The sequence below is a fragment of the Desmodus rotundus genome, chromosome 2, assembly GCF_022682495.2.
Source record: "Desmodus rotundus isolate HL8 chromosome 2, HLdesRot8A.1, whole genome shotgun sequence".
In the NCBI taxonomy this organism is placed as follows: Eukaryota; Metazoa; Chordata; class Mammalia; order Chiroptera; family Phyllostomidae; genus Desmodus; species Desmodus rotundus.
The window spans coordinates 97,485,884-97,506,399 of NC_071388.1; the positions used below are offsets into that span (position 1 = coordinate 97,485,884).

The following is a 20,516-nucleotide window of genomic DNA, read 5'->3' on the forward strand; positions in this document are numbered from 1 at the left end:
ATGTTAAAAAGGCCTTGGCTGGTGTGGCTCAGCAGATTGAGCACCGGCCTGCAAACCACAGAGTTGCTGGTTCGATTCCCAGTTAGGACACATGCCTGGGGTGCAGGCCAGGTCCTCTGGAGGGGACGCACAAGAGGCAACCACACATTGATGTTTCTCTCCATCTCTTTCTCCCACTCTTCCCCTCTGTCTAAAAATAAATAAATTTAAAAATATAAAAAAAAAAGGGACTATCTTAAAAAGAATAAAGCAGACAGCTTTTCCAGTTCCAGCCAAGATGGGAGGCATAGATAGGTATGTTTCACCTCCTCACACAACCAAAAAATGGAAACAACCCATTTAAATGCCAACACCAACCAAAACTGCCAGAAAATCGAACTGTATGGAAGTCCGACAACCAAGGAGTTAAAAAAGAAACATTCATCCAAACTGGTAGGAGAGGCTGACACGGGCAGACAAGGCAGAGAGGACCCTGGCAAGGCAGCAGCTGGCAGACCGGGCAATCCCACATTCACCTGTGGATAAACTAGGAGGAAAATCTGGGGAGCGACACACATCTTGCAACCCAGGGTTCCAGCATGGGAAAAGAGAGCCTCAAAACCTCTGCCTTTAAAAATCTGTGGGGGTTGTGGCGGTGGGAGAAACTGCTAGTCTCTTGAAAGCAGGGCGAGAGCCGATCAAACAGCATTGTCCCTCCCTGACCCTTCCCCCACATACAGCACCACAATCCAGCAAACTGGGTTGCCCCACCCTCTCAAACACCTAAGGCTCCATCCCTTACAACATAACAGGTGCACCAAGATAAAGAAATATGACCCAAATGAAAGAACACATCAAAACTCCAGAAAATGAATTAAGCCATGAGGAGATAGACAACCTATCAGATGCACGGTTCAAAACATTGGTAATCAGGATGCTCACTGAAATGACTGAGTACAGACGCAAAATAAAGAAAGAAGCAAAGGCTATACAAAGTGGAATAAAGAAAAATATACAGGGAACCAACAGTGAAGGGAAGGAAACCGGGACTCAAATCAACAATTTGGAACAAAAGGAAGATATAAACATTCAACCGGAACAGAACGAAGAAACAAGAATTCAAAAAAATTAGGAGATGCTCAGGAACCTCTGGGACAATTTTAAACATCCCAACATCCAAATCATAGGGGTGTCAGAAGGAGAAAGGAAGAGCAAGAAACTGAAAGCTTATTTGAAAAAATAATGAAAGGAAACTTCCTCAATCTGGCAAAGGAAATAGACATACAAGTACAGGAAACTCAGAGTCCCAAACAAGTTGGATCCAAAGAGGAACACACCAAGACACATCAAATTACCCAAGATTAAAGGTAAGGACAGCATCTTGCTTTTCCATCTGGCCACAACCATCAGGTAAGCACTTACAAGTATATCCAGGAGCTATGGAGGAGGCAGCAGTCCGATGTGATGCACTTCCTTCTCAGGGTGCACTGCTGGCAGTACCACCAGCTCTCTGCGCTCCACAGGGTCCCCCGCCCCACTAGGCCTGATAAAGCACACAGGCTGGGATACAAGGCCAAGCAAGGTTAGGTCACATATCAGACTTGTGTGTGCAGTGGTGGTCGCAAACACCCTGTTCCTAAGGATGCAACCTATGGCAAGCCTGTCCATCATGGTGTCAACCAGCTGAAGTTTGCTCAAAGCCTTCAATCTGTTCCTGAGGAGTGAGCTGGGTGCCACTGTGGAGCTCTGAGAGTCCTAAATTCTTACTGGGTTGGTGAAGATCCCACATACAAATTCTTTGAGGTTGTCCTCATTGATCCATTCCATAAAGCTATCAGAAGGAGTCCTGACACCCAATGGATCACCAAACTGGTCCACAAGCACAGGGAGATGCGAGGACTAATATGTGTAGGTCACAAGAGCCATGGCCTTGGAAAGGGTCACAAGTTCCACCACACTACTGGTGGTTCTCACCATGCAGCTTGGAGAAGGCACAATACTCTCTAGCTCCACTGTTACCACTAATATGTGTCATGTTTATAAAATTCTTACTTAATACCAAATTTAGGACAGTCAAGAAAAAAAAAAAAAAAGGTAAGGAGAGATCTTAAAAGCAGCAAGAGAAAAGGAGACAGCTACCTACAAAGGAGTTTCCATGAGACTTCCAGCTGATTTCTCAAAAGAAACCTTGCAAGCAAGAAGGAGCTGGAAAGAAACATTCAAAGTCATGAAAGGCAAGGACCTACATCCAAGATCACTCTTTCCAGCAAAGCTATCATTTAGAATGGAAAGGCAGATAAAGTGCTTCTCAGATAAAGTTAAAGGAGTTCATCATGACCAACCCGTTATTATATTAAATGTTAAAGGAACTTACCTAAGAAAAAGATGATGATCAAAAATACAAACAGTAAAATGACAACAAACTCACAACTACCAACAACTGAATCTAAAGACACAACAACACTAATGAACTAAGCAAACAACTAGAACAGGAACAGATTCACAGAAACAGAGATCACATGGAAGGTTATCAGTGGGGAGGGGAGAGAATTGGAGAAAAAGTACAGGGAATAAGAAGCATAAATGGTAGGTACAAAATAGACAGGGGGAGGTTAAGAACAGCAAAGGAAATGGAGAAGCCAAAGAACTTATATGTATGACTGATGGACATGAATTAGGTGGGTTAAGATGGTGAGAAGGGGGTACAGGGAGGAGGGGAATAAAGGGGAGGAAACATTTAAGACAACTGTAATAGCACAATCAACAAAATATATTTAAAATAAAATTTTTTAAAGCCAAAAATAACCAAGAAAATAAATTCCCCAGCCTTTTGGGAGATCCCAAGCCTAGGAGAAGCACTAAGAAACACAAACATTTTTACTGCCTCTTCATTAGGCTTACTTAATCTGTCCTACTTGTATCCTCAGGAGTATAGCAGAGTTCCAAGCATATAGTTGCCCTTAAGTGTTGGATGAATAAATATGGAGACTTTGGAACACCTAACACTCTAATAATGAGTCCCATTATCACTCAAATCTAAAAGCCTTCACACAAAGCTGTGGTGCTAATTAACATTCAACAAGTTTTGATTTCAACAAAGCAATCATGCTGCAAGTTTCATTCAACTTTCTTCCTCAGAAATTCTTATTTCCAAAGAAACTTACTTAAAAACACAAAGTCCCTGGGACGAATCTTAAAGTCAAAGAACAAGAGAGGTCTTAAAGTTTAGTCCAACTCCTTCACAAGGATCAAAAGGGCCAAAATCTCATAGCAAGCTAAATGGTTTCCCACCCTATTTATTAGTCTTTTTATTGGGGAGGGGTACTAATTTAGCAATAGTCAATGAGCAATATCATAAAATTAAGTTAATAATTAAATAATCCCTGTTCTGGGATTACTCAGAAATAAATTCAAAAATTCCAACTTGTTTACAAATTTAATTTTATTACTAGACCTACAATGAAACAGTCATTCTGCAAAACAACTAGGGAACCTTAATCATCTGTGAATACCTAAATTTCACCTCCATCAACCAAATAAAACATTTAATCATTCCACAAATACATAGTGCCCGCTATGGTTATTCAAATAATCCCACCATGTGCCAGGCATTGTTCTGAGTCTAGGAATACACAATGATCTAAGGAAATAAAAATCCCTTCATTCACTGGAGTTTATATTGTAAAGGGGGTAGCAGAAAGAACAGAAACAAAGTAGATAAATTATATATTACAAGGGGCTAAATATCTTTAAAAACGCAGAAAGGAGGAATGGTAGCACAGGGCCAGGGAAAGCACCTGAATTTTTTAAAATAAGGAGTCAAAGAAGGCCTCTCAGTGAGAAAAACATTTTACCAAGGTCTTAAAGATAAAACTACATAAAACTAGTACCCATTCTAATTCTACATAGATCAGATTCATTAACATAGCAGCAACGTGGTGAATTAATTTTCTCAATTCCCGAAGGGGGTAAGAACCAGAAAGACTCGGAAGATTTGAGAGAAATCAATTTTTAAGAAAGTAAAACAATAATTGTAAGAATTTGTAAATGCATACTGGCAAAGAAAAATACATAATTATTTTAATACCATGAAAATATAGCAAGTTTCTATATTTTCTCCCTATCTTTCCCTCTCTTGCTCTCTCACACACACTTATGATAAAACTTCTTTGCCAGAAACCACAAAATTAACATTTAAAAGATTTTCTTATTTTGTCACTACAAGTCCTAATTCAAACAAACCAATTTTTTAAAGGAAAAAAAGATATAATCGGGAAATGTGAACACTGGTATCTGATAATGTTAAGAAATTTTTTTAAATATGTGGAAGGCAGAATCATGGTACTATTTATATTTGTTTGTTCTAAGCACCCTTACAGAGATACAGTATTTCCCAATAAATTCGTATGTCTGAAATTTGCTTTAAAAATATTTGGGATAGTAATAAGGATATAGATAAAAACAAGATTGACCACATATAATTAACAGAAATCTGAGATGGATATGGTGTTTCATTACACAAGTCTATCTACTTTTATATAATTGAAAGGTCCTTAATAATGTATGTCTAATTTTAAATTAACACCTCAAAATGGAGAAAATATTCACCATCCATTTGCGAACAGATTCCCCAAAGTAATACTAGTAATAAAATTATTATTCTTGTTATTATTTATCCCATTCTACTAGAAGCAAAGTCAGTACCTATAAGAAGCTAAGGAAGGGGAAAGAGAAGCAGTAAAAGTAGAAAGGAACCTGTAACTCATTCTTCCCTTCCCTCACCCTAAGCTTTAGAGGCCCCAGTATCTTGGCTATTTCAAAGCAGGAAATTAAAAGTTCAGATGGGAAAAGAAAACTTTTGGGGAAGAATAAAGCTCTTCTCTCCCACTCCCTCAAAACTGAAAGAAGACTAACAATTGAAGGGGGAAGAAAATACAGTGTTCTGCATAACTCAATCCAGTTAATAGTCATAGTTGTTTTAAATGGTTCTAAATAGTTCTCCAAATTTTCAGAGAGTGCCTCTGACCATTTAACTCTATAGAACAAAACTGCAGAGATCCAAGTTGGGGGTGAAAGATCTTCACATTCCACAGAAATCTGTTGTGCTCATCACAATTAAACATTTAATGCCTAATGACCAATATCAACCAAACTTCTACTACAAACAAACTAGCCTGAAAATAGTTTTCAAAAGAAAAATATTCAGTCTAAAAAGAATGACAACAAAGCATCAGATCTACTTAAGATATACAACTCATTAGAAACAACAAAAACTTATGGTACTAGGCCGACATCTGCTGATTACAACTAGTACTCAGTGAAAAAGTGCCAGATCCCTAATGGGAAGTTTGACTTTATTAATGCCCTATAAAACATATTCGAGATGAATTTCCACTACTGTTAAAAAAAATCTAGGGAATGTAAAACCTGAAACCATAAAACCCCTAGAAGAAAACACAGGCAGTAAGCTCCATGACATCAGTCTTGTTGAATTTTGGATCTGACTCCAAAAGCAGAGGCAATAAAAGGAAAAATAAACAAATGGGACTATATCAAACCAAAAAGCATCTGCCCAGCAAAGAAAACCATCAATAAAATGAAAGGGCAACCTACTGAATGGGAAAAAATATTTGCAAATCATATATCCAATAAAGAGTTACTTTCCAAAATATAAAGAACTCAACCTTATTAGTTAAAAAAAATTGATTAAAAAATGGAGCGAGGATCTAAATACACATTTTCCCAAAGAAAACATGTAGTTGGCCAATCCCTGTCTTACAAATCAAAACCACAAATCAAATATCACAATGAGCTATCACCTCATACTTGTTAGAATGGCTATTATCAAAATGACAAGAAATTAACAAGAACTGGAGAAGGTGTGGAAAAAAGGAACTCTCATGCATTCTTGGTGGGAATGTAAACTGGTGCAGCTGCCATGAAAAACAGTATGAGGTTTCCTCAAAAAATTAAAAATAGAATTGTCATATGATCCAGCAATTGCGCTTCATGGCATTTCTCCAAAGAAAATGAAAACACTAGTTCAGAAAGATATAAGTACCCCTATGCTCATTGCAGCACTATTTACAACAGCCAAGATGTAGAAAACAACCAAAGTATACATGAATGGATGAATGGATAAAGGAATTGTGCTATATGTACAATGGAATATTATTCAACCATAAAAAAAGAGTAAAATCTTGCCATTGTGACAACACGGATGGACACCAAGGACATAATGCTAAGTGGAATAAAAGACAGACAAATACCATATGATTTCACTTATAAGTGGAATCTAAGAATGCATCCCAAACTAACAAAACAAAACTCAGAAATACAGAACAGATTGGGGAATGGGCAAATGAGTAAAGAGGGTCAAGATAACAAACTTCAGACTTCCAGTAAAGATGAAGGCATAGCTACATATGCTTTGCTTCCTTGCACAGCCAAAAGAAGGACAACCACCAATTTAAAAACAAAAAAGAACTAGAACTGCCAGAATATAGAACTGTAATGGAAGTCCGACAACCAAGGAGTTAAAGAAGAAACATTCATCCAGACTGGCAGGAGGGGTGGAAACAGACAGCCCTGGTGGAGAGGATGCAAGGCAAGGTGGCAGGAGTCGGAAGGGGCAGGCAAGGTGGTAGCTGGCAGATGGGGAGGTCCTACATTTGCCTGTGGATAAACCTGGAGGAAAAAAATGGAGAGCGAGACAGACCGTGCAACTCACAGTTCCAGCATTGGGAAAATAAAGCCTCAAAACCTCTGGCTGTAAAAATGTGTGGAGGTTGCCGCAGCAGTAGAAACTCCCAGTATCACAGGAGACTTCCTTGGAGGGGCCCATGGGGTCCTAGAATATACACAAACCCACCCACCTAGGAATCAGCACCAGAAAGGTACAATTCACTTGTGGGTAGCAGGTAAAGTGACTGCAAGTGGGGTGAAAGCCAAGCAAGCTGCATTGTCCCTCCCTGACTCTTCCCCCACATACAGCACCACAATCCAGCAAACTGGGTTGCCCCACCCTCTCAAACACCTAAGGCTCCATCCCTTACAACATAACAGGTGCACCAAGATAAAGAAATATGACCCAAATGAAAGAACACATCAAAACTCCAGAAAATGAATTAAGCCATGAGGAGATAGACAACCTATCAGATGCACGGTTCAAAACATTGGTAATCAGGATGCTCACTGAAATGACTGAGTACAGACGCAAAATAAAGAAAGAAGCAAAGGCTATACAAAGTGGAATAAAGAAAAATATACAGGGAACCAACAGTGAAGGGAAGGAAACCGGGACTCAAATCAACAATTTGGAACAAAAGGAAGATATAAACATTCAACCGGAACAGAACGAAGAAACAAGAATTCAAAAAAATTAGGAGATGCTCAGGAACCTCTGGGACAATTTTAAACATCCCAACATCCAAATCATAGGGGTGTCAGAAGGAGAGAGGAAGAGCAAGAAACTGAAAGCTTATTTGAAAAAATAATGAAAGGAAACTTCCTCAATCTGGCAAAGGAAATAGACATACAAGTACAGGAAACTCAGAGTCCCAAACAAGTTGGATCCAAAGAGGAACACACCAAGACACATCAAATTACCCAAGATTAAAGGTAAGGACAGCATCTTAAAAGCAGCAAGAGTAAAGGAGACAGTTACCCACAAAGGAGTTCCCAGTAGACTATCAGCTGATTTCTCCAAAGAAACCTTGCAAGCAAGAAGGAGCCAGAAAGAATTATTCAGGGTCATGAAAGGCAAGGACTTAAATCCAAGAATACTCTATCCAGCAAAGCTATCATTTAGAATAGAAGGGCAGATGAAGCACTTCCCAGGTAATGTCAAGTTAAGGGAGTTCATCATGTCCAAGTTCTTATATGAAATGTTAAAGGGACTTATCTAAGAAAAAGAAGATGATCAAAAATATGAACAGTAAAATGACAACAAACTCACAACTATCAACAACTAAACCTAAAAACAAAAATACTAAGCAAACAACTAGAACAGGAACAGAATCAGAGATATGGAGATCACATGGAGGGCTATCAGCAGGGAGAGGGAGGAGGGAGAATGGGGGAAAAGGTACAGGGAATAAAAAGCATAAATGTTAGGTACTGAACAGACAGGGGGAGGGTAAGAATAGTATAGGAAATGTTGAAGCCAAACAACTTATATGTATGACTCATGGATATGAAGTAAGGGAGTAGGAATGCTGGAAGGAGTGGTGTGCAGGGCAGAGAGGGATAAGGGGACATAAAAATGGAACAACTGTGAGAGCATAATCAGTAAAATATACTTTAAAAAAAAGAAGTAAACTTCCAACATATAAAATAAGTCATGGAAATGTAATGTACAGCATGGCAACTATCATCAATAATATTGTATCGCATATCTGAAAATTCCTGAGAGTAAATCTTAAAAGTTCTCATCACAAGAATAAAAATTATAACTTTGTTTGTTGGCAGATACATAACTGCAAAGCATAATGCAAGTCATTATGTTGTATACCTGAAAGTAGTATAACATTATATGTCAATTTTACCTCAATTTTTTTAAATGGCACATGGTGACAATTTTTCCTCAAATAAATGTTTAAGAAGTTTTTGAGGCTCTCTTCATTATCTCCCTACACATGCCCATTAAACACACACAACAGGATATAGAGGCTAACAAACAACCTACACTGAAACCTTTATTATTTTTATTACTACCAGTAATAACAGCCCTGGCCTATGTGGCTTGGTTGGGCGTCATCCCGCAAAGTGAAAGGTCTCCAGTTATATCCCTAGTCAGGGTACATTCCTGGTTGCAGGTTAAGTCCCAGTCGGGGGCTGTGTACAAGAAGCAACCGATTGATGTTTCTCTCCCTCTTTCTCCCTCCTTCCTCTCTCTAAAAATAAATTTTAAAATCTAAAAATAATAGTAATCATAATAGTGACGACTAAAATTATGTGCCAGATACTGTGCCATCCACTTTCCATGCATAATTACCTCCTTTAAGCTTTACAATCACCCAGAAAGGTTAAATATTATTATCACCACTTCTAGATTATGAAACTGAAGCTATAAAAAGTTAGTAACAGGTCTAACCTCACCATACCTCATCAAAGAGACTGGTTCTGGCCTTATGATGTCAAAAATAGATATAAAGCTATACCTACCTGAAGATATATCAAATCTCACAGAGTATTTTCTGAAACCTTCCTTTCTAGAAAATGGAGTTAATCTATGCAAAGCAATGGATGAGGAACATGTGTCATCCAGTAAATTTATTATTATCCTTTCCTTTTCCCTAAATAGGGCAGCTTAGTCTCTTTCCCAAATTTACTGCTAAATTACTGTTTCTAACAAGTAAAACCCAAATTGGCAGTTCATTACAATCATATAGGAGCACGGTAAGGTCAGAAGACCAAAGATTTAAGAACCAGAGAAGTTAGGGATCCATTTTGCAGTTCTGCGTTGTTACCAGTTTTGTGGTTTTTACCCTCCAAAAGGGCCTTGGGTTCCTTGTCTGTAAAAAGGACATACCACTTAGGCCCTGTGGAATAATGCTTTTTAAATGCTGGCTCCCTCCCCTTCTATTCTAAAATAAAAGCAAGGTCCATACCTAAGGCAGAACTTCCAATGAAAACTAATCTTTCAAGGGATTCTATAAGCACCATTTCCTAAACTTCACTGGCTGTAGAATATTTACCACAGCATAACAACGTTTAGAAAACACTGACTAAAGTACTTCCATACAGGTTAAAAAAAACACACACTTTTCTTCAGATTCTATGACAGCTCTTTTGGCTCTTCAGTGTTCATTCTAATCTACTCTCTAGTTCCTGCCTTCATTGTGTACAGTTGAGCTACCAAATCAGTGTGCCTGCTAGATGTAAGGCTACTCCAAGGACTTCTGGCCAAGATGGAGGTACAGGTAGACACACTGTGTCTCCTCGCATAACCAAAAGGAGGACAACAATTTAAAAACAAAAAACAACCAGAACTGACAGAAAATTGAACTGTATGAAAGTCTGACAACCAAGGAGTTAAAGAAGACACATTCATCCAGAATGGTAGAAGGGGTGAAGATTGGTAGCTGGGTGGGGAGGACTCCCAGCGAGGCGGTGGCTAGAGGACTGGGACAGGCGAGACGGCAGCAGGCGGAACCAGCGAGGAGGAGGATTGTGGAGCGGAGTGGGCAAGGCAGCAGCTGGCGGACTCAGCAAGGCAGTGCCTGGTGGAGCAGGAAGTCCCACACTGGAGTGCAGATAAACCAGGGGGAACAACTGGAGCCCAACAGAGCCCTGGGGAGTGTAACCCAGGGCTCCAGTGCAGGAAAATAAAGCCTCAAACCACTGATTGAAAACACCTGTGGGGTTAGAGGTGGCAGTGAGACAAACTCCCAGCCTCACAGGAGAGTTCCTTGGAGAGACCCACAGGGTTCTAGAACGTACACAAACCATCCATCCGGTAATCAGCACCAGAAAGGCCCACTTTGCTTGTGGTTAGCAGAGGAAGTGACTGAAATCTGGCAGAGAGCAGAGCAAGCACCATTGTTCCCTCTCGGACTCCTTCCCCACATATCATCACAACACAGCAACATGGGTTGCCCCGCCCCAGTGAATCCCTAAAGCTCCGCCCCTTACTAACAGGCACCCCCATACAAACAAAAAAAATAATGACTGAAATGAAAGAACAGATCAAAGCTCCAGAAAAAATACAACTAAGCGACAAAGAGATAGCCAACGTATCAGATGCACAGTTCAAAACACGGGTAACAGGATGTTCACAGAATTGGTTAAATTTGGTTGCAAAATAGAGGAAAAAATGAAGGCTATGCTAAGAGAAACAAAGGAAAATGTACAGGGAACCAATAGTGATGTGAAGGAAACTGGGATTCAAATCAATGGTGTGGACCAGAAGGAAGAAAGAAACATCCAGCTAGAAAAGAATGAAGAAACAAGAATTCGGAAAAATGAGGAGAGGCTTAGGAACCTCCAGGACATCTTGAAACATTCCAACATCCGAATTATAGGGGTGCCAGAAGGAGAAGAGGAAGAACAAAAAATTGAAAACTTATTTGAACAAATAATGAAGGAGAACTTCCCTAATCTGGCAAAGGAAATAGACTTCCAGGAAGTCCAGGAAGCCCAGAGAGTCCCAAAGAAGTTGGACCCAAGGAGGAACACATCAAGGCACATCACAGTTAGAGTACCCAAGATTAAACAGGAGGAGAGAATCTTAGTAGCAGCAAGAGAAAAGGAGACAGTTACCTACAACGGAGTTCCCGAAAGACTTCCAGCTGATTTCTCAAAAGAAATCTTGCAGGCACGAAGGGGCTGGAAAGAAGTATTCCAAGACATGAAAGGCAAGGACCTACATCCAAGATTACTGTATCCAGCAAAAGCTTTCATTTAGAATGGAAGGGCAGATACAGTGCTTCTCAGCTAAGGTCAAGTTAAAGCAGTTCATCGTCACCAAGCCCTTATTATATGAAATGTTAAAGAGACTTATCTAAGAATAAGATAAAAAATATGAACAGTAAAATGACAGCAAACTCACAATTATTAACAACCACACCTAAAACAAAAACAAAAGCAAACTAAGCAAACAACTAAAACAGGAACAGAATCACAGAAATGGCAATCACATAGAGGGTTATCAACAGGGGAGTGGGAGAGGGAAAGAGGGAGAAAAGGTACAGAGAATAAAGAGCATAAATGGTAGGTAGGAAATAGACAAGGGGAGGGTAAGAATAGTATAGGAAATGTAGAAGCCAAAGAACTCATACCTAGGACCCATGGACATGAACTAAGCGGGGAATGTGGGTGGGAGGAGGTGTGCAGGGCTGAGGGGAGTGAAGGAGAGAAAATGGGACAACTGTGTTAGTATAATCAATAAAGTATATTTAAAAAATAAAAAATAAAACTATTTTGTTCTTTAAAAAAAGAATATTCCATTTACTGAATATTGTACAGTAAAATCAGGCATCTTCTTATAAATGTGGTCTGAAAAACTCAAGTGCATGAAAAACAGAGCTTGTTGTAACAAAATTAACAGAAAACAGTATTTTTCCAGTTACAGAGTAGAAGAGCCTGGGAAAATAAGTTCGTGTTTCACTTTTCGTTTACTGGAATTGCATTAAACAAACCAATTATTACAAACAAAATGTGTACCTGGATTCATCTTCAAAAAATAAGTCAGGGCAGAGGGTAGGATCCAATTATACTGTGTGTGAATTTTGTATTATCACAGAATTTTAACACAAAATCCGACATTTAAAGCATTAATCAATTAAGTACAGTTCCTCAGTGAAAACAGAAAATTTTCTCCAAATCATGAGAATTATAAATCAATCTTTCAAATTAATATTTAACTACTCTCAAAAATTATAAAAATACTTCTTAAAAAGAATAACATAATTATGAACTGATGTATTAAAAGTTGGTCTCTACAGTTAAGATTTAATCTTGTAAGTTTCTGATTTATTTTTCACCATTCAACATTTTTTAAATGACAACTGGATAAAGATGATCTTCATATGTAATAACATAAAGCAATTAACAAAAAATATTGAGACAAGAGACCACAGTTAACAATAAAGATGGAAGCTGAGGAGTCTAACACTTGCCTTAAATCTGGGTTCAAAACTGATACCTTCAAGTCACCGGAGGGAGCAAGGCTCCATTTCTGTACAATCATTCACTTTCTCCTTAGGACAGTAGACTAGTTAAGAATAAGAGCCCTAGCCTAAATTACCTGGGTATACCCATCAAAACCACAAACTCTATTATTTATTTATTTATTTTTAGAGAGAGGGGAAGGGAGGGAGACAGAAAGGGAGAGAAACACCAATGTGTGGTTGCCATTCAAGTGTCCCCCACCAGGGATCTGGCCTGCAACCCAGGCATGTGTGTGACTAGGAATCGAACCAGCAACCCTTTGGTTAACAGGCTGGTACTCAATCCACTGAGCCACACCAGCCAGGGCCACAAACTTTTTCCTAACTTCTGCAACCCTTACTCCTATGGTCTACAACAACAGTTTTAACCTTTTCATTAAAACTTGAGAAAGTTACACAGGGTTCGGTTCTCTCAGGTACGAGGTCTGTCTAGAAGGTACCCAGCCTTGTAATATCAAAAATGGAGACATCTACTGAAGATACAAGAAATAAACATTTTACATAGGACAATGACACCTCAGTACCCTTTAAGGTAGGCACCTTGGGACCTCACACAGTTCTCCCAATCACTATCAGCTGCTCTGTCATATTTTCCTGAATCTCATCTCTTCCCTTTCAAAGGTAATTTTAGTTTTGGGAAAAGCCAGATGTCTCAGGGCACCAAATCTGCACTGTAGAGGGGCTGAGACACCTAAGTGATTTGATGTTTTTCCAAAAAACTATAGGAGACATGATGCACGAGTGGGCACATTGTTGTGATGAAGCTGCCAATCCCCAGTTGCCCACAGCTGCTGCCACCTTCTGAATCATGTGAATAGTTTCTGCTGAGGAATGTTCAAGCTTAACACAAAATTTGATGCAGATTGTTGCGCTACTCACTCAGTTATTTTGAATACGATGGCCATACAGTATATACGCTCACTCAAAGGCTCTACCACCCCTGCTTACTAGTAACAGTGAAGTTGTCATTGTTCACACATACACATTCCAGTCCATTCTCCTTGGCTGCCAGGTTACACTGATATCATGCAAATGTCCTCATTACATTAACAATGGCTGGACTTTTTCCAAATAGACCTCATATATGTGAAAAACAAAAAGATTGTCTTTTTTTTAAACTGAGAGAGTAAAGCCACATTTTTAAACAATATCCTACTTCTAAATACATACGAATGGCTGACAAGCTATGCAATTTATACTGATGCCATATACAGTTGACCCTTGAACAACAGGAGTTTAAGGGCACCAATCCTGTGCAGTAGAAAATCTGCCTATAACTTTTGATTCCCCCAAAACTTAACTACATTTGTCTCTCAGTACTGAGGGTGGTTAGTTCCAGGACTCCCTGTGAATACCAAAAGCCACAGATGCTTACGACCCTTGTATAAGATGATACTGAACAATGCACAGTCAGCTCTCTGCACCCACAGGTTCCCAGATGCAGATCAAAAATAGTTCTCGATTCATGATTGGTTGCATCGTGGATGTGAAAGCCAAAGATATGAAGGAAACACTGGATATGAAAACCAGAGATATTAGGAAATGCTGACTGTATATTTATTGAGATAAAATCCATGTATAAGTGGACCCATGCAGTTCAAACCCCTGTTGTTCAAGGGTCAACTATACAAGAATCTTCTGCCTCTGGGATCTTTGTTTTCAGGACCCCAAAAGTTGGCCCACCTGCTTCTACATTAGAAATCACGACACACACATCCTTTGTTTCTTACTAAGGATTCATTCTCCACTGTAGCAGAAATACAGTATCCAGCAGAAGTAATGCTTGCTTAAGTGTGATTGGTAGGGTAATAATGTAGGTATAATAATTTATAGTTTTAATTTGAACATTTCACCTAAAATGTCATATGGTGTGCTTGAGTGTGATATTGTTATGTTACAGAATCACATACTTATGATTTTGTAATAAAAAGGGGCAATATTTGTGCCAGATCCTGTGTAGTACTAGAACATTTCCTCTATCTTTTGAAAATGCACAGCCATTCTTTAATTTTTCAGAAACTGAGAGGAGGTAAATGCATATATTAACATTAAGGTCTCAAAAGTCTCTCAGTAAATGTTACCACCAATGTTCAATTGAACTAGAATAGAACTATGCTTTCTTCTTCAGTAATTCCTCTTGGATTTCAAGAAGGGCAGAGCAAGCATTTGCCACTTATGGGGAAAATTAAAATAAATATCTTCTATATCTCAGAAGCATGTCCTCAACAAGCAAAACATCTCACAATTGTACTCACAGAAGCAAATACCGTATTTATCCAAATTATCCTAACAACATGACTCCTCAAAACCAAATACAAACAGCAAAATTAAATAGCTATTTAAGAGGTTGGATTATTTAGTAAGAAGACCCGTATTATTTATTAATATTTCTCACTCTCTTGAGAAAGCTCTTAAACTGATATATGCATTTGTACATCCAATAAATTATTATCTTAAGAGACAAAAAAAGAGGTCCTGTAAAACTAAAAGTTTTCATAAATCCCCACAATACAACTCTAAGTATATCCACAATGATAGGGCTGGAGATATCCATATTTAACTATTGCCTGTTTACATTATCTCTTGCAGGGTAAGCTACTTGGTAAAAATAAAGAAATTGATTTGTCAGGTTTCATTGTTCTCAATCTCTCTTCTATACTCTCCAAATAAAATTCTGGAAGGCTTGGAGCAGGTATTGTAGTAGCTGGACAGGTTAAATGTTTCAAAAATACTAATGCTTACCAACCAGTGCAACCTAGCACTTGAGTTCTTTCATTCGTTCAGCTATACCTCCCAAGAGTTCAGAAATACTTGGCACTAAGCACGTAGTATAGTAAGTGTCTATAACTCTGTGTCTCTTTCCCTTTCCTACTACTGCTCCTTCATGTTCAAATAAAAATTCAGGTTTTTAACTCTATAATTTCTTGTATCAAAACTTAAAGGTTCCTAGAAACATCAGTGATAATTTGGTGACCAAGCAACTCTATACCATGTAAACACCAATGTATTCATGCATTCGTTTAATTACCATGACAAACTGCCTTCAACTCAATACTAAATGACCCAATACAAAAAGCACTGTGCTCCACACTGAAAAAAAAAGTACAAGGCTGATGATACATTGCAAAAAATATAAAGCTAAGTAAAATACCTTTTTTGCCATACGGGTCATGGCAGACCGGAAGTATGAGGATAGAGGGTGCTATAGGAATTACAAGTAAGTGAATTTCATGCCTTGGAGTGAGGCATGGAAGACTAAGTGGCTAAGGTTGCATTTGGAACTCTTGAAAGCTGGATATGTCTTTGAAATAGCAAGGGGAGAGACATGTGACAAAGAATAGACTGAAAAGATTCCATCAGGCCCAGACAATCATGACCATGACAACATCTCACAAGCATACTAATAAGAATTTCAACATACATTTTAACAGTTGTGCTAAAATATGGGAGAAAAATCATTACCTCCTATAGCAAGCACCTTTCTGAAGAACATAAATATCTCATCCTCTAATGTGGTACAAAAATTCAAAATAAACTGAAGACATGACTCAAAACAAAGCAATGATACAAACCTATGAAGTGTTTTTAAACCACATACGCTTGAAAATAGACTACATGATTGGACAGACTGGCAATATTACACAATAACTTAATTCCTAGACAGAATTTTAAACCTGTACTGTCCAATAAAATAACCACTAGCAACATGTGGCTACTGAGTATTTAAAATGTGGCTACTCCAATTTAAGACGGGCTCTAAGTGTAAAATACCCACTAGTTGTAAAGATTTAGTAAAAAAAAAAAAAGTAAAATATCTCAATAAATTTCAACAAGATTACATGTTGAAATAATATTTTGAATACAATGGGTTAAATATATTATTAAAATTAAGTTCAACATTTGTTGATTTGTTTATGATGGCCATCCTGACTGGTGTGAGATGGTACCTCATTGTGGTTTTAATTTGCGTCTCTCTGATGGCTAGCGAAGAAAAAAGCAAACAAAATATAACCAGAGACATTGAAGTTAAGAACAATCTAACAATAGCTGGGGGGGAGTGGGGAGGGGACAGTCAGGAGAGGGGATTACAGGAACTACTATAAAGGACACATGGACAAAATCAAGGGGGAGGGTGGAGGTGGGGGAGGGAGGGGGGTTCGGCTGGGGTGGGGTGGAGGGATGGGGAGAAAAGGCAGACAACTGTCATTGAATAACAATAAAAATTTTTTAAAAAATTAAGTTCGCCTGTGACTTTTTACTCTTTTTAATGTGGCTCCTGGAAAATTTAAAATTACATATGTGACTCACATTCGTGGCTTGCATTGTATTTCTACTGAATAAATAGGTTTAAACAGTTGCTTAATATTAACATTATTCAGATTTCTGTACTTGCTTCATATTGTTGCTTTATTTTGGCATTGTAATCACTTGATCACAGTGACCATATTTTGCCATGTATAATGCACACTCACGTTTTTGGGTCAAACTTTCAGGAAAAAAATCTTTCGTTTTAATTTTTAACTCAATTTTTATTTATCTATATTTAGAAACAAAACCGATCATCGTATTCCAGGGTATTATTTTGCATACAGATATCATTATTGCTTTCTAGAGTTGCACTTTTAATGTATAAGAATAAAAGAATTAAAAACATTTATATAGATACAGAATTAGTACTACCCATACATAATACGTATCCTTATTTTTACCTCAAAATTTTGGGCAAAAAGCATGCATTACACATGGCAAAATATGGTAACATCTCAAACTCTATGCCTCAGCACCTAGATAATGAAAAGATGAGATACCCACCAAAAAAGTTCGTCAGCTTCTTAACTACCTACCCTCTTGGAGCAAATGTAGAAAAAACAAGCAACAACTTTTCCAGATACATTTACCAAGTAGTTAATGCTCTGGGCACTGCTGGCTGATATCATTGGATTATGTTAGATAACAATTACTCAATGACACAAAGACATGGGATCTAGGAAATAGGAGAGTGGGCACTACGGAGCAATTAAAGCAATCAGAAGATGACAGCTGTAGAGTGAGACCTGGAGAACCACCAGGCCAGATCCCAGCAGTAGGACAAGGACTCTAGGAAACATGATGTTCCAAGAAAAGAAGAGGTGGTGAGGCAGAATCTAGAGAATGCCTAATAAAATTTAATGAAAAAAAAATCAAAAAACAATCAAAGTTATGATCATTACAAACAGTGCAAGAAAAGGTAAATGGTAACAATAAAGTTTTTTTTTTTTTAATTAAAAGCAAAGAAAAAAAATGTGACTGTCACTTTGGAAACAGTTTGATAGTTCCTTAAAATATCAAACAGAATTACCATACAACCTAGCAATTCTACTACTAGGTATATATACAGAAGATCTGAAAATGTGTCCACACAAAAAATTGTTCACAAATGTTCATTATTCGTACTAGCCAAAAGGAGACAGCAATCCAAATGTTCATCAACTGATGAATGGATAAACAAACAGTGGTATTTCCATATAATGGAATATTATTCAGAGATAAAAAGGAATGAATTACTGATAAATGCTATATCATTAATGAACCTGGAATCCATGGGAAGTAATAAAAGTCAGTCACAAAAGGTCACATATATGATTTCACTTATATGAATGAATAGGAAATGTCTAGAATAGGAAAACCGATAGAAACAAAGAGTAGATTAGTGGTTGCCTAGAGCTGGGAGGAAGAGGAATATGGGGAATGACTGCTAATGGTTTCTTTTAGGGGTAATAAAAAATGTTCTAAAATTAAATTGTTATGGCTGTTGCACTACTAAATATTTTAAAAACCACAGAACTCCATGACTTTAAATGAATATTTTACAGTATGTGAATTATATCTCATTAAAGCTGTTTTGTTTTTTTCAATAAAGCTGTTTTTAAAAAGAAATGTGATCATTGTATACTACTTGCTTCTGCTAAGAATACTGCTTATTATCTACATACTGAGTATTACAGCTTCTAATCTAGATACTGAGTATTTAGTTGAATTATAATTAACATAATGACTTAGGGGTAACTAAAAATAGTGGTAATTATATTAGCATGATAGCAAAAGAGAAATGAGAATGACAATAAATAGTATCTTCCATAATGAAAAGACAATAAATATCTAAAAATAATTTTAAGAAACAAAGAGTATAATTAAAAATATAACAAAAACTACTAGAGAAAGCAGCTCCTGAGAAACAGAACTGGGGGACAGAAGACTAGCTTCCATAAAAAGACTGTACATTATTTGATGTCTTTTAATAATATGAATGTATTACTTTGTAAAAATAAAATTAAAAAATATATATCTAAGGAGTGCTTGTGCTTGGTTTAGGAGCATGAAACTGCATGCTCTTAGAGAGGTAAAGGGCACAGGCTTCACTGACATTGACACACTCTGTACTTCTGCTCTCTCAAGAGAACACGGTTTCTCATCTAAGATGTCAGGAAAATGGAAAGTTAGAGGAAAAAATAAATTACCCTTTGTCTTCTTCTTTACCATAAAACAACTACTTCCAGCAAAAACATCTACTTAACAACAAAAAAAAATTACTTAAAACTACATATCATTTTTCAAATACACAGTGGGAAGTATTTTAAATGTACTACTAAGTGTTCATTGCTTATGACTACTAGCAGTTTACCTCTTTTTGCCATGAGAAGGATCCTCTCAACTTCGCTCTTACTCTCTATCTAATGCACATTCAGAAAAATATGGGTTTAATAATCTAAAACATTTAGATTTAGTGATGAAAAAGAGCAATTTTCTAGAGTAATTGATTTAAATAGTTTTAATTCTAGCATTCTTATGTTAAAGCCAGTGTTAATTTAGGTATGTATGCAGAAAATATAATTCCAGATTAGAAGTAACCTGTAAACATTCAGATTATCTGTGGAAGGATATATAAGAACTTGGAATGCCAACTGTCTCCAAGAAAGGGAGCTGGTAGTTTTAGAGCAAGAGCAGATGAAGACATTACTGAATAACTTTTAAATTTTGAATCGTGTGAGTAAATTCTATTTCTTAGAGCAAAAATATGAGGTCTGCCCAGAAGGTATCCAGGCGTGTAATATGAAAAATAGAAACATTTATCAAAGAAGATACAAAATACAAGAAATATTGTACATCAGACAATGATGCCTCAGTCACCTTCAAAGTAGCCACCTTGGGACCTCACACAGTTCTCCCAATTGCCATCAGCTGCCCCATCATATTGTCCTGAATCTCATCAACAGTCTGAAATCTCTTCCATTTCAAAGGTGATTTTAGTTATAGCAAAATCTAATGCAGATCACGGCTCTACTCGCCCATTTTGAATGCGATGGCCACATAGTACACACGCTCAATCAACAGCTCACTCAGTCATCACTGTTCACGCATGCACATTCCAGTCCATTCTTCTTGGCTGCCAGGTGTCATGGATGTTGTGCAAACCGTTCTCATTATATTAACAATGGCTGGACTTCTTCCAGACAGACCTCATATATAAATAAGTATGTAACTTTATTATACAGCATCCAATACCATATTTTGCCGTGTATAATGCACACCTTTTGCCCAAAATTCTGAAGGAAAAATAAGGATGCGTATTATACATAGGTGTAATGATCACATGCAATGGGTATAATAATCCTATGTATGATGTGTACAAAATGTGGGTGCACATTATACACGGGATTGCATTATATGCTACAAAATATGGTATTTGGTGATTGTTATTATGTATATTATATAAATTTGATATATTGATACATATATACATGCAATTATATATTAAAATTAAACCCTACCAACTCAAAAAGCCCCTCTTCCTTTCAGAGTTGAAATCATGTGTATAGTATCAAAGCT

The 20,516-nt window shown here is 37.5% G+C and overlaps 1 protein-coding gene and 1 pseudogene across 2 annotated transcripts in view; one reads left to right on the top strand and one right to left on the bottom strand.

The window, feature by feature from the left end:
• The window catches only part of GSK3B (glycogen synthase kinase 3 beta), a 201,190-nt gene that overhangs the window by 171,430 nt on the left and 9,244 nt on the right, over nucleotides 1–20,516 (bottom strand). The gene's annotated exons all lie outside the window — the stretch shown is intronic.
• Nucleotides 812–1,986, top strand: LOC112320425 (large ribosomal subunit protein eL15-like; annotated as a pseudogene).